This window comes from Hylaeus anthracinus, unplaced genomic scaffold (assembly GCF_026225885.1).
Source record: "Hylaeus anthracinus isolate JK02 unplaced genomic scaffold, UHH_iyHylAnth1.0_haploid 11985, whole genome shotgun sequence".
Taxonomy (NCBI): Eukaryota; Metazoa; Arthropoda; class Insecta; order Hymenoptera; family Colletidae; genus Hylaeus; species Hylaeus anthracinus.
In genome coordinates, this window is record NW_026534333.1 from 6,606,121 (window position 1) to 6,620,018 (window position 13,898).

At 41.6% G+C, this 13,898-nt stretch overlaps 1 non-coding gene across 1 annotated transcript; it reads left to right on the top strand.

Annotated features, from left to right (window-relative positions):
• The first annotated feature begins 8,698 nt into the window (after positions 1-8,698).
• LOC128887421 (U6 spliceosomal RNA) lies at positions 8,699-8,805 on the top strand. The gene has a single exon (XR_008460033.1). It is a non-coding gene; the product is annotated as a U6 spliceosomal RNA (small nuclear RNA).
• Positions 8,806-13,898: the final 5,093 nt, after the last annotated feature.

Below are 13,898 nucleotides of genomic sequence, written 5' to 3' on the forward strand. Positions count from 1 at the left end.
GCGAGGGGAAGCAAGTCTCCCCTTTTTACTGTCATGGTCGATGACTTGGATGCTTCGAGTTTGGCAGCATTCAATTACAGTTTAGCAATGGGAGCAAGCATATCGTGCTCGAATAATTTTCTTCTCGAACCAATTTTTCTTCTCGAATTTCAATTTTTCCCTATTTCGATAAACGATAAATTCTTTTACGTATTTGACTTACGAACAATGTCACAGAATTCGAAGTAAAGCATCGAGTTGAAAAGCGCACTTCGAATGCGGAGGAAACTCGAGGCTTCGTGGTAGCAAAGTCTGCCGGCGTTAAAGGTAAGTGCATACGTACCATGCGTGCAACTGCGGTCATGGTTGGTTAAGGTCCTTCGAAAATGGGTGAACAGGACACGACTCGTAGCACCTTAGAGTCACGTGGGAAAAACACAGAAGGATAGATCGCGTAAGATCCTTCACGCCTCCCATTTCCTCTCGATGGTATCTTAATCGTGACGAGTACCTCCGTGGAAAGGAAAAAAATTCGAATGTTTTGCGCTGGCGTCCATTGAGTAGTGTATCGAATGCCTCGAGTTAAATACAGTGCTGCTAATTCACGAACGAGTGGAATCAGCAATTATTTCATGCTAAGCGTTACGTTGTTAACGATACCTCCAGGCTGTGGTGTTTAACATCAACAGTAGTTAGATCTTTGAATAACAAATCAAACGTTGGAATATTTTCTAGGAACGTGTTGAAGATTCACGTGTTGTTTTATCCATCGAGCTAAGTTTTATTTGACTTCGTTATATAAATAGAACGTATTATAATATATATTTTATTAAAAAATTTCATCTCAATAAATATTTTCAAATATAAAACATTCCGCAGAAAATATTTCCCAATCGTCACATTATAAAAGTGAATATTTTATGAATATAAAGCGATGAAGTGTTCGGAGTGAGATTATCAGCGTACAATTTATGCGAACGTATTAACGCGAGAAATTTCAAAGTCGAGAAGAATTTCGTGAAACGGTGGGAGAGAAATATGCTCGCGAGTTTGAAAATTGCGTCCTTTTACAGAGTTGCCCTCTAAAGCGAAGTCAGATTTTTCGCGTTTTGCCGCGGCGCATATAAGTGATGCAGAAATTGCGCTCGTAAATGCATACAGGAACGTTGTTCTCGTTCGTTGTTACATGCCTGCATAAACATGGGCAGGTATCTCGGCACTTTAATGAGTTTCGAGCAGGACGGGACGGGAAGTAGGAGGCGAAAGATAACCAGGATGTGCCGGCCGTCCTTATTCTTTAATTTCACGTCTATCAACCATTGTATCGTTCCTAGCACACGCCAAAGAAAACCTCGAATCCATGTTTTCCTGACGCGACGATTGGTCTTGAAACCTGCCACGCGAACTTCCGTAAACGAATGTATAATTATACGTGGTGGTACTCGCTGATCGGTACAAAAAGCCTTGACGGGAGGACTTAAACCGCCGCGCTACTAATATTTCCTTTTACTTGGCATAAAAAAATTCTAGCGATTAAATACACGTTCCATATTCTTGACACTTTTTGCGATCGCGACATCTACTATACCTTTCCCAGTTTTTGTTCTCCGCGTACAACTATATTTTCTTGTCTTTTTGTTTGTTTTATATTTAATTCACGGGTAACGAATACGTAACTGTTTATTTCGTATTCGTCATCCGTGTGTTGTTCATCTCTGCAAGGCGAATTGCGCAAATAACGCAGTCTCTAGAACGCGTGTAGAAAAGTTGCACGTATCGGAAATATACTTTCGCACGAGCGATAATTTCAATCTCGGTGAACGAGCAATTATTTCGAACGCACAATCCGAGAATATTATTCTGCCATCTTTTTGGACCCAGGAGACCTATGTCACTGAATGTCAGCCATTGCCATTTCGCTTGATGATCCGTGCCGCTCTCCGGCATCCTCGCTTCAGCCTGTAGAATCCTGCTTCGAAATACCCCATTACGACACAGTTCTTTCTTTTCTTTTCGCCAAGATAATTTATTCAAATACGAATGCCTACCGGGCTTTCTCTTTCGAAGGCTCTCCCGTATTTTTCTGTCCCGCAACCTTGAGTCTCTACGATTTGTTGTTAGACCCCGTCCTTTTCGCGTTATCCAACAGTTCTCGAAATATTTTAACATCAAACATACTGTACGTAATTTTGCATTTCACCGGAGTGTCGATACTTCGAGAGTCTTCAGCAGTCGCTCTTCATCCTACAACGAGCAATTGCGTAACCGTGTAAATGCGTGTCGAGAGAGGAGCTAAACGGACAGGGGCCTCCAGAAACGGGATATTCACCTGTCTCCGTCAGGATCACACTCGAGGATCAGAGAAACGTGTCCCTCGGGGGTGTTTAGGGGCTCACAAAGGAAAATTTTAACGTCGAACGTCTCTCCCCTTCAAAACACGAGCATTGCGAGATCCGTGGCGGATCATCAGATTATCTTTTGACAAGTTAAGGTCGATTGTCCTTATGGAAAATTTACGGGGGCCTTTTAGATGGCACTCCCCATTGAAGGCATTGTACAGCCTCTTTGGAAAGTCGTTATTCCGGGTCATTGTCGTCGAAATTTCGAGCTCACCTGCAGCCACGAGAAAAAGATCGCTGGGAGCGTGCAAGGTGCCCCATTCACCAGGAACAATCGACTAGAATTCGTCTATTCTTTCCTACCCTTCCGCATCCTTTACACCCGCCCTCTTTGCTCTAAACGCGCGGCGCTAAAAATACCATCTTTGTGCGCGTAGGAAAATTTTGTTTTCTCAACTCCCACAAGTGCACAAACGTACGAGTAACTTCTTTGGTCTCGCCAGCTTTCGTCCACGACTGTACGTACATGTGATGCAACGAACGCAAAACGAAATGCATCGAGGAATATTTTATAGCGTTACTCGACCTGCATCTGTTTCGCGTTACAAATAAATATCGCTGCGTCGTCCCGTTTCGAGATTGCGTTATTTACGAAATGTTTACACGTCGGTTCGGTTCGTGATCGCATCTATCACGCTGGAAATTTTATTTGCTATATATCCGTCTAAGAGATATTTCTGTTATCATTACAGTTTACTATTCTTAGTCGACCGGCAGTAGAAGAGCGTCTTATGCAAGGCGTAACTGCCTAACCATAACACTACTCTTCTGGCACCGTTTTTAATACAATGAAAACGACGAAGAATAACGAACTCTTTTAGCCTTGGCGTAAGGTGCAGGCCCAAGTAAACATCTCATTCTCTCTTTACGGTTTACGACTTCGAGGAAACCGTTGGTTTTTCTTTCCATCTTTACACTATTCCTAGCAATGGTACAGAGCGATACGAGCTTAAACGAAACTTTCAATTTCCCCATTTCCAATAAAAACCGATAATGGAATTGAACACGAGCCAAATGAAAGATCGAAGCCGGAGGGATCGTCGTCAGCAGTTGGAAGCGTTGTGTTCCGAAACGAAAGACGATCTACGGGACACAAGACCCGTGGAGGCTCTTACATTTTTACCGACCCCATGCTGAGGAGCAAGTGCAGACCACACTGCACACGGTCGAAGAAAAACAAAAAGAAAAAAAAAAACAGGAACGTCGAGGAACGTTTTCTTCGTTCGGGGCGTGCCTCCTGCACGGGGGAGCCGTTCACTTATCGCGTGGCAGCGTTAAAGGTATACTTTAAACTTTAAGGAGTACGAGGTGCAGGCCAATAAGATGAGATTTCGCACTTTTACGGCTTTCTTAAAGTTCACAGGAACGAACCAGAGAAGGGCAAAATTTCATTCGATTTATAGACTACGAGCAGGAGCTCTGTATAAATCGAACCGTTGTGTAATGGAGTGAGCTGGTCGTACATCGTGAAACTTGTTTGGGTTGCTTGATTCGGACTTGTAACTTTAATCGAAGAAATTATAAAGACACAGGGAGACACGGTCGAACGACACACTCGTGGCTGGTTGATGCTTAAAAAATTCGATTGTTCGATGAATGTTGATTCGTACGGCCATCAACGCGTGACACGAATACTTCGATGGGGAAACACTCATGCAGTATTAATACCACATTAATTCCGAGAATACGCAAGATAAACGTGGCAATAATTGTCCTTCGCGCAGGGTGTTTCATAAACTATGGTCACGAATTCAAGGGTGAACTCAGCATACAGAAGCGATTAAAACGATTATGCAAGCATCCTGCCTGACCTTGTTCAGGAATTACGATCGTATTTGGCATTTCGGTAATTCCAATTTGAAATTCAGTTCACTTGATAATTCACAGCTCCCCCACTTCTAAACACTTTCATAATATTAGTTCTAATTGAACGTCCCGGTACCTCCTTCTTTTCGTCTTCTTCTGTTTCGTGAACAAATCGGTAAAACAACATGCCAATAAAGAAAAATAAGTAATTCGTACGCAAAGTTCGTTCGCTCGATGAATAAAGCATTTCCTTTTTCTCGTTATGAAATAATTATACGAAGTAAAGATTGCTTCGTGGCCGAAAATGTTGAGCAGGAAATTCGTCTCCCCGGCGATGGGCGCGGAGATAAGTTTTAATTACTTCCACGAACGTTGAATAAAAATTTACATCACGGATAACTAAATCACAAAACGAAGAAATTTACATAATTCCTTGTAAAACTCTGAACGAAGATAATACGCGATAATTCACAAGTAATTCCAAGTAGTTCCGAGGTGACGTTTTCGCGTGTCTAATCGAGCATACGTTTAGTCAATAAATTCTCGATATAATTGCTACTTTTCGGAACTAATCGTACAACTTCCTGCCGCGGATGAACGATCGAGACAGGTCGAATGAAAATACACGTCATCGAGGTTTCGCGGAATTTTATCCGCGTTAAATTATTACACACTCGCTTGGCGTAACCTGTATACGCGGTTGCTCAATGAATAATATGTATTTGTAAGTTCGTTCGAACGTGACTGGAATTGCAAAACGGTGAAACGTTTTGTTTACGATAATCAGTTCGCGGTTGGATATCAATGGGCCATCGGAGTCGATGAGATTTGGACACCGAATCGGAGTAATCGTCACGGTTGGATCATTACGCCATACCGTGATCCATAATCGACTTTCGATAATCGATCGGATCGTGTATAAGATAACAGAGTGATCCGTGTGGGACTTTATAACAAATTTTCAAGTTATCGCGATTTCTCCGTTGTTTAAAATCGTGCATTTGGACAAAAGAATTAAGCTACTCAATTTTTTCGTTCGCTAGCTAAAGGAAGATGCAACTCGGCTCTGTTACGTTACCCACCCCGTATATCTGCGTTCTCATCTCATTCTTCTTTATTCTCCCCGGTTCTGAACCAGCCACACGGTATTTTCGAGTGGGAGACCGTTCTCCCAGTCCATTCGAATGGTGGCTTAGCGAGGGACTAAGACAACAACGTGGGGTGCCGTCTCGTTTTCCATAAAGATGGGACTCGACTCGGATAAGACTAACCCGAGATAGGTCCCGGGGTTGTTTTAGTAGGTCAGAAATCACCTCCACCTATCGTAGGGACTGGCAAGGAAACGGAGTGTCAAAAATAAAAATCGGTCACGATTGAGGAGCGAATTTCCTTTTGTCACCCTTCATTAAACCGCTTACACTTCGGAACACGCTGTGCTTGTCTTTCCTCTTTGCCATCCGTGAACGTCCTCGAAAGACACTGGCTCTTCGGACAATGTTTGGCCAATGGTTTCTGCGTTTCGCAGTGTCTTGTAATGTTCCGTTTGACCATCGAGGCGAAAAGATGGCGGGCTCTCTTCGGAAATGTACAATATTCTACAAATTGACACTGCACCAACCACCACCGGTCAAATGACGCAGGTATATGACGTAAATGACGTAAATGACGTAAGCTATAAGAAACCAGAATGGACTTGCTTGTATGGAAAACGTTCGTGAGACGCTCCATTGTATGGCAGCAGCAGGCAAGATCATTTTTCAGGAATGCTCAGCTCGTAATTGCTGCACAAACTCATGGTCGAAAATTCAACAAAGAACCGAGTATGACCGGGTCTGCGTGGCTTCTGAAGCTGTTTCCTTTTTTTCCTCTTCTACCCAAACAAAACTCTTTTACCTCACTTCGCCTTCCTTTTGCGTTCGTGACTTCTCCCTGACCGAACGGTGTTCTCAACCGTTAACGCGAAGACCCTGGCTTCGTGGTGCTCCTTCGAGGCCATCCTCCTTTTTTACGTACGACTTTTGTACGTGTATCGTTTCACCGTGATGTCGTAATCCCCGTAATTATCAGGCCGGATGAGATATTCCGGATCTGCCTCTCGTACTTCGCGTTAAACCGTAAACGACCCAATCGATTGATTCGAGTTTCGTACACAAGCTTCGATTATTATTTTATTTACAGAACTAATTTATATATATATATATATATATATCTCCAGCGTATCGCACTTACCGGTTTTAATTCAATTTTCTTCCGTTGAAATTGCACGTTGCTCGATCGGAATGGTTCCCATTCGATCTTCGCGTACTTTTTCATTTATTTATCGAACGTCTTTATCGCGGTAGATCCACCACTCTATATCCGTGTAACGACTAGAACGGACTCGCTCCGAGTAACGAGTAACGAGTAGTCAGCTTTCGCGATCTTCCACGTGCGGGGAAAAAAACGCGTTATCGTTTCCGTACCTATTTTAGCCAGCGAATTCTGGCTTCCATTCAAGTTTCTGAATACTTTGCGAAATACTGACAGCGAGTGTGTTTTCCTCCCGGGCTATTCTATCCGAAATAAAACATACAACGCGAGGGAAATATCACGCGCAACGACACTTTCACGACCCTTCGCTTGTTCCGATTATATTCACACGTCGCGTTCTGGTTTAAGTCAACGGTTACTCCAACGTGACGTATTTACAGAAATTGTTTCGCGGAAAGTATTTTGTTAGGCGTATTTAAAAATGGTTTAATGGAGAAAATTTGAGAGATTTAAATATCCAAGGGACGTGATTTAGAACATCTTCGGCTTTCGAGCAATAAATACAGAGATTTTTAGAGGAAGGAACGTTTTTTTTCCAAACGGATGATACATTAGAAATGTAAAATATAAATGAGTTTTCTAAATGTATATTCTGCTGTCAGTCGAGGGCCACTGTGAAATAAAGTATTTGAACTCACGGTCAAACGCACTGGTGGGTTTCTTAAAATACTTTCATAAATCTACATTAATTAAGGCTTGGAAGTTAAGTATATACCCGTTTAAAAATGATTCGGTATGTTATTTACGTAACACTGGCGAAAGTAAATTAATTAGCAAGCTATTTCGAGTTTCCAGTTCGTTCATTGGACAACGAAGGCCTGTACGAAAGATGGTCGGAAAGAAAATTAGCTGGTAGTTGGTAAAACACACGTTACCTTGAGAACAATGAGTACGATGGGATAGCATTAAGTTGTGCCGGTGTTATCGAAGAGATCCGAAGATACGAGGCTGGCAAAACGATCTTCGTTATAATCTGCTATCCGCGAGACGAGTTGTATGCGAAGTAAGCAGCAGTAACTATGTGCCATTACAGCGTTACACGATGGCCGCGCGGGAGAATTGCAAAACGCGTTTTTAGATTCTTTTTGCGCCTCGATACCGCGACATCGATAACATACTGCTCGTTTAATTGAAAGGAACGCAGGCCTGGCAGATTAATCTGCTCGGGTAAAGAAAATCTCTGACAATTATTTAAAATTGTAACAAGGATCCCGATTAACCACTATTCTAATTGAAGTTCACTTTAACCGATTTACTCCAAACTTTTGTCAATTTCTACTTACGTTACTGCGATCAAATTGGACGAATACTTTTGCGAGTAACTGTATCTATCGCCAACTTAAATTTAATAACGCAGGATAAAAGAGCGCAATAAAAACAGAGATTACAGAAGCATGGGAGGCGTTGGCGAATAGTACACCGCCTCGTGTTACGTTTTACTTACGGTGAATTCATTCATAAGGTTTGCGTCACGACGACAGTCGACCAATTGCGATTAGTCACTTTCGCTGGCGGTTACTTGGTCGCACAAAACATAATTTAGAGATAACAGTTGATCGAACGTTGCGCAAAATTCCTTCTGCGATACTCGTGATTAGGTTTTAATTTATTACCGTAACAACGAAGAGGACGAGCTTCTGGAAATTTGCTGAAGCTTTTTTGCGTTCCTTCGTCAGATATTTGTGGAACTAGCAGAAGAGGAGATTTGTTACGACTTATAAAGTATAATAATTTAGGAGGCCATCGAATCTTCGTCTCAAAAAATCGATATTCCAAATCGAAGACGCAAAGCCATTAACAAGCAAACTAATTTGGAAAATACGGTTTATAGCTATCCAATTGCATCTGATCGATTTACGATGCGGAAATAATCAATTCGCCTTGTTACGGAACGTTCTTTCGCATTAATTACAGGATAATAGTTATACGAGGCAACTATATGCGACTATAAAATATCTGGACGAATTATCATCTATCGTCTATGAAAATATATGGACAAATTAAAATGATTGATACATATTAGAAAATTTGAAAAAAAAATATTGTTATGGAAGTAGCAGGATTCGATCCTTTCAAGGAGTTGTATAGATCGCAGAATATAGTACGCTTAAATCTCGGTAGATGGCGTATCCAGGTAAGAATTTCTCGCAAGCGCTCCACCCAACCATCTTTGGTATATATACGGTTCCGAGACCCATCCTATTGTACTTGCTTCGGCAGTACATATACTAAAATTGGAACGATACAGAGAAGATTAGCATGGCCCCTGCGCAAGGATGACACGCAAAATCGTGAAGCGTTCCACATTTTTTGCAATTTTTGTTCTTTCTTCAATTTTCTTCTACTCTAATCGTCCACGTTTAATTTTACTCGCGAGGAGCTCCGTGAAAGTTTATTTTCGACGTAGATTCGCCACACGAGAGCCTGTCAAAATCGCTGACTACACAATTGCGTCTTCTCCTCGTTAGTGGCGTATCTTAACGAGTCACGGGAACGTTTGTCGGGATATTTGACGTATCGAACAGGAAAAAAATGTTTGAAAACGAGCATGGAAGAAAGCAACTGTTAGCAGCGGCAAGGTCCTTGACCTTCTCAGCCGCAATTAAGATGAAGTAGACCAGAGGGCAGACCGATCCTGTACTGTATTCACGTGGTTGCACGTTCATTGGCGAACAAAGGAGGATACGTTTTGCTCGTCGAGCATTCGCAACCGATATACCTGCGGGTACGTGTATACTGTATACGTGAGCGACGTGCATCACGTGCGTGACGTGTGCACGTGCGCCCGTGTGCGCTAGTCGTACATACACGCACGTGATCGGTCACCACGTGGCTTTGGTAGCGTCATTGACGAACAAAGAAGGAGAGAGCAATTCGTTCGGTAATGATCATTCTGAAACGGAAATCGTTATATCCCTTGTGTCGGTGTTGGCAATTTCTTTGCAATCAATTCGATAGACCAGGGGGTCGGCAAACTTCTTCTGCGAAGGATCGGATAAGGAACATTTTCGGCTTCGTGGCCCAAGCGGCTGCAATAGAGTAATACTTGCATTTACAGTGGGCGTAGAATGTATTCGTACATCGATCAATTTCTCAAAAAACTTTTGTGTGAAATTGTAGTTTCTTAACTTCCTTCTTTATAATCAATGATATTTTACATATTCTCGGAAGTCTCTAACATAGATATAGTCCAAACAACATTTACTAGTTAATATAATTTGTGAAATTAACAATAAAATGCGAAAAGTGGGTAAAAGTATAGAAGCAACAAGTATTTGTACGATTCTTATGACGAACCATTTACAGCAGAGTTTGTAACGTAAACACATTAGTTTATTGCTCCGTGCGAATTATAAGACATCAAATTTTCAAAGTATGTCGAAGTGCTTTTAAACAGTTGTGCGAATACTTATTGCTTCAACATTTCTATCGATTCATTGTTTTTTTCTTGTTAATTTCGCAACTTACATAAATAGCTATTATTTCTTTTTTATCTATCTATTCTAGAGATTTCCGAAAAATATGTAGAATGTCATTGTTTATAAAAAATAAGTTAATAAATTACAATTTTACACAGTTTTTTTTGGAAATTGATCGGTGTACGAATACTTTACTTTAATACACCCACTGTATATAATCGAGCAAATCGTCGATTACACAGCCTACGATACTCGAACCTCCCTTAGTAGGATTTATTTCTAAAATGATGTATTAATAATTCTAAAGTATTCAACTTAATCTTACTGCCCCTTCGAGTGTTTAGAAAATTCAGAAAACAAATAGATTGCTCAACGATGTCAATTAAAGACGTCAATAACGAAATATGTATATTTGCAGTAGAATGAGATCGTAAACACGACGATAAGAATTTTTCATTTGTAAAATAAATAAAGTCCGATAAGTATGTTCGACCACGATGCAATTTAAAATTTTAAAATGCTCGACTTATCGAGGCACATGTAGAGTGCAACAGCTGCCTCTCTGTCTTATGTTTATGTTACGTCTTTTAATGCATAACTAAACACGATAAATAAAAGGACGCGTGATAAATTTAAAAAAAAGCCTCTATACGGTGTCCCTATTCGTTGCTATTATTGCGATAGTATTCACGCCAACGCTATTTATACGTAAAATACATGTAAAATGTATATTTCTATTCTCCTTTAAGATAAAATATCTTCGAATCCTCTAGCACGACGGGTTTGTTGCAAAACCTGCCAATGGGAACTGCAATCTGCAAGTTTCACGCGTCGGAAACTCCGCGAATGAAAACGCGTGAAAGTGCGAAACGACGGTGTACGGTAGCCTTGGGTGCTTCGAGGAAATTAGATAATTTCGCTTCAGCGTTTGTTTTCCAAAAGTATTATACGCCATCGTATTTACATTCTACTCGAGACTCTACATTCGCGCATTTAAAGTGCATCGATACATGCGTACGTTTGTCCGAAAATTGCACTCTAGTCTGTACTCGGCGTACTTAGTACACTTAGTACTCGGTCACTTGGAACACAGTTACCATCTTTAGTACTTAACGTCAATCGTCAATAGAGGTTTGAGGTCCGTCACGATAGTCTAGCCGTGGAACAGTGTTGTACTCGTTGTTGTTGCAAGAAACTGTTGTCGAAGTACACCCACCGACAAAAGTTGAATAAATGTTCCCCGTGGTTATGCAAAGTTTAACAAACCGAGTTGTAAAGCAAAAATAATTGTTGAGAGACGACACTGTTTCCGACCTTTCGGCACTGGCCTGGCTCGCTGCGTGCGATATGCTGCTCAATATGTTCATTTGTTATAAAACAAAAGAGCGACAGAAGAGTCGACTCGGACGTGGCAACGAGACCGAGGACGTAGAGGTAGCTAGGGATGTTCGATTCACCGGAAAGAATCGATTTTGAATCGGAATGAGAGAATCGATTCCTCCTAAAAATCGAAACCAAAGAATCGATTCTGCAGGAATCGGTTTAAAAACAATCGGCTTTATTGTTTCCTTTTTTACTTTTATTTTTGAAAACGGATTCCCATACGATTCTTCCGCTCGGCATCGATTATTGTAAAGAATCAATCTTTTATTTTTTTACTTTTCGTCCTCCTACACCAATGGCAGACTCTACATTGTTTATACTTTCATCACTATTCCTATACTATTTTCGAACAGTAATGTAGGACCGAATGTGCTTTTATTGTTAAGAAAAATCGATCTTCGTGTCATCTTTCATGTAAGAATCGATTCCGGGGAAAATCGATTTCTTTACCGAAAGCATCGACACTCTTTCGTCTTTTCCGCAATCGTTTTGGAAAGTGAACGTTTACGCAGGCGACATTAGTCAATCGTTCGTTAATTTACTCCCTTAATTTTACCGTAATAAAATATCGACTGTTTAAAGCGTATTTTCCTTACAGAGTACTGTGTATTAATATTTTATTCGATACTCGAAATTTGTATTCGTACAAGAATTTCGCCAATTTCCGATCTAAGATTGCGGTAGCGATCGAATGGCGAGTTCGTCGCGTCTCCAACGGGACTGATTCTGAGCGAGAACTTATCAAAGGGCAAACAGACGCGTTTGGAGAATGACGTGATGCCCTTCCAAGAGTCGACCGGTCGGAAAGCGTCGCCACAAATACACAAACGGGCCCTTGTTTCTCCTCTCGCCGTCCCTTTACGGCTGTACGCACTGGTCGGCATAAAAAGCATTCATGAATATCCTTCTTTCATACTAACGGATACGGAAATAAAATGAAAAAAGAGGAGAACCGCTCGAACGGGGCGAGTTTCGACGACGGAGATTCGATGAGAACGAAGGATCAAACGTGTGCTCGTATCTGGCCGCGCTGGGAACGTGTGCACGAGATAACCAACAAGTTATTGTCGAAAATGTTGATATCACTGTTATTCGTGATGTTTCCTTATCTCAATTTATATATACCACAATCGCCTTATAGTTTTATCGTCTTATCGAATTTTCATTATTGTTTCATCGTTTATGGTGCACGATTATATCACTGGGAAGGAGGCGAAGGAGGGAGGCATGTGGTATTATGTAAATTGGATAAGTTCCAATACGATCTTATTCGACGAATAAGCAAGGTGTACGAGCGTTGTTTTCGAGTTGCAAAGGGTAATGAATCGAGCATGTAAAGGAGGAAACGAACACTCGCTGAATACGCGGAAAGGGTATTATAGCGATTCCAGTGAACCGTGAACAATCGTTTCCCTACTAATTTAAGAATAGATAAGTGCCAAGAATATAATCAGAAGTGGAACCGCGTTTTTTGGGGGAGTTACGAGTCAAATTCTAGATATCTATACGATATTTAGAAAAACATTCTTTCAAACGTAACTAGACCCTCGTTTTCGAGATAGCCGAGGTTAAATGTCGGGAGATTGAGTTTTTACATCGATAAATCACTAATGTACTTCTTAATAAAAGGAGAGAAAAAGACTCGGGTAACTCTGTTTCTAGGGACGAAAAAGGTTTCCATTATGGAAACATTTTTCTCGTCGATTTTCTACTACGAACGGAATAAAAAATGATATCGAATGAATCGCTCGAAAATCGTACGGTGCATATGCATCCAAACAAACGCATGCGAACCATGAAAATCCACGCTTGTTGATGAAATAAATTCACGCTCTCGGAGCACATCTCAGACCGAAACTCGCAGGCGTAATTATAGCCACGATGTCTTACAGAGCAGAAAAAGATGAAGACAAAGAGCACAAGTACACAATACGCTTCGATAATGTATTCCTCGCTAATTCCACCGGCAAAGACGGCAAAACGAAACTGCGAATCGGCGAAAAACACGAAGAGGAGAGGACGTACGTTCAAGCGTCGCGAGGAACAGGAAGAACAAAACTTGGACAACTCGTCGAAGAACGAAAGAAGTCGAAAGACAAAATGAACAGATAGTGGGAGGACAAAGAGGCACCTCGAGAACGTAAAATTGGGAACCACTGTCGAAGATAACTGATGGTCCAGAGACGTCGACACACAGGCGCGGTATCGTGCACGCATGCGACGCTTACACAGGGACACGGACGCGCGCACACCAGCTCCTCTCGTACGAGATCCATGTAATTCCAAGAAGCGTACAGTCGTTGGAAAAAGTGACGGGATTCTTCGACGAACTTTGTTGCCAGAGGTTTTGCGGGGGCGGAGGGCGCAAGAGAAGCTGGTAGAAATGTGCGCATTACCAGTCGAGCATATTCATGAAAGTTCCTTGACATCGACGCTGACTGCAGGCGAACGACCAAAGGGAGTCCAGGAGGTCCCTGGTGCACGGAAGAAAAATGTTTGTCAGCTTCTTCGACCGTTGAATTGGACGCGAACGATGATGATGTACGCCACGGTTCTCTTTTACAGACGAGAAACCGTGCGAATAAAGGAATACGTTAAATAT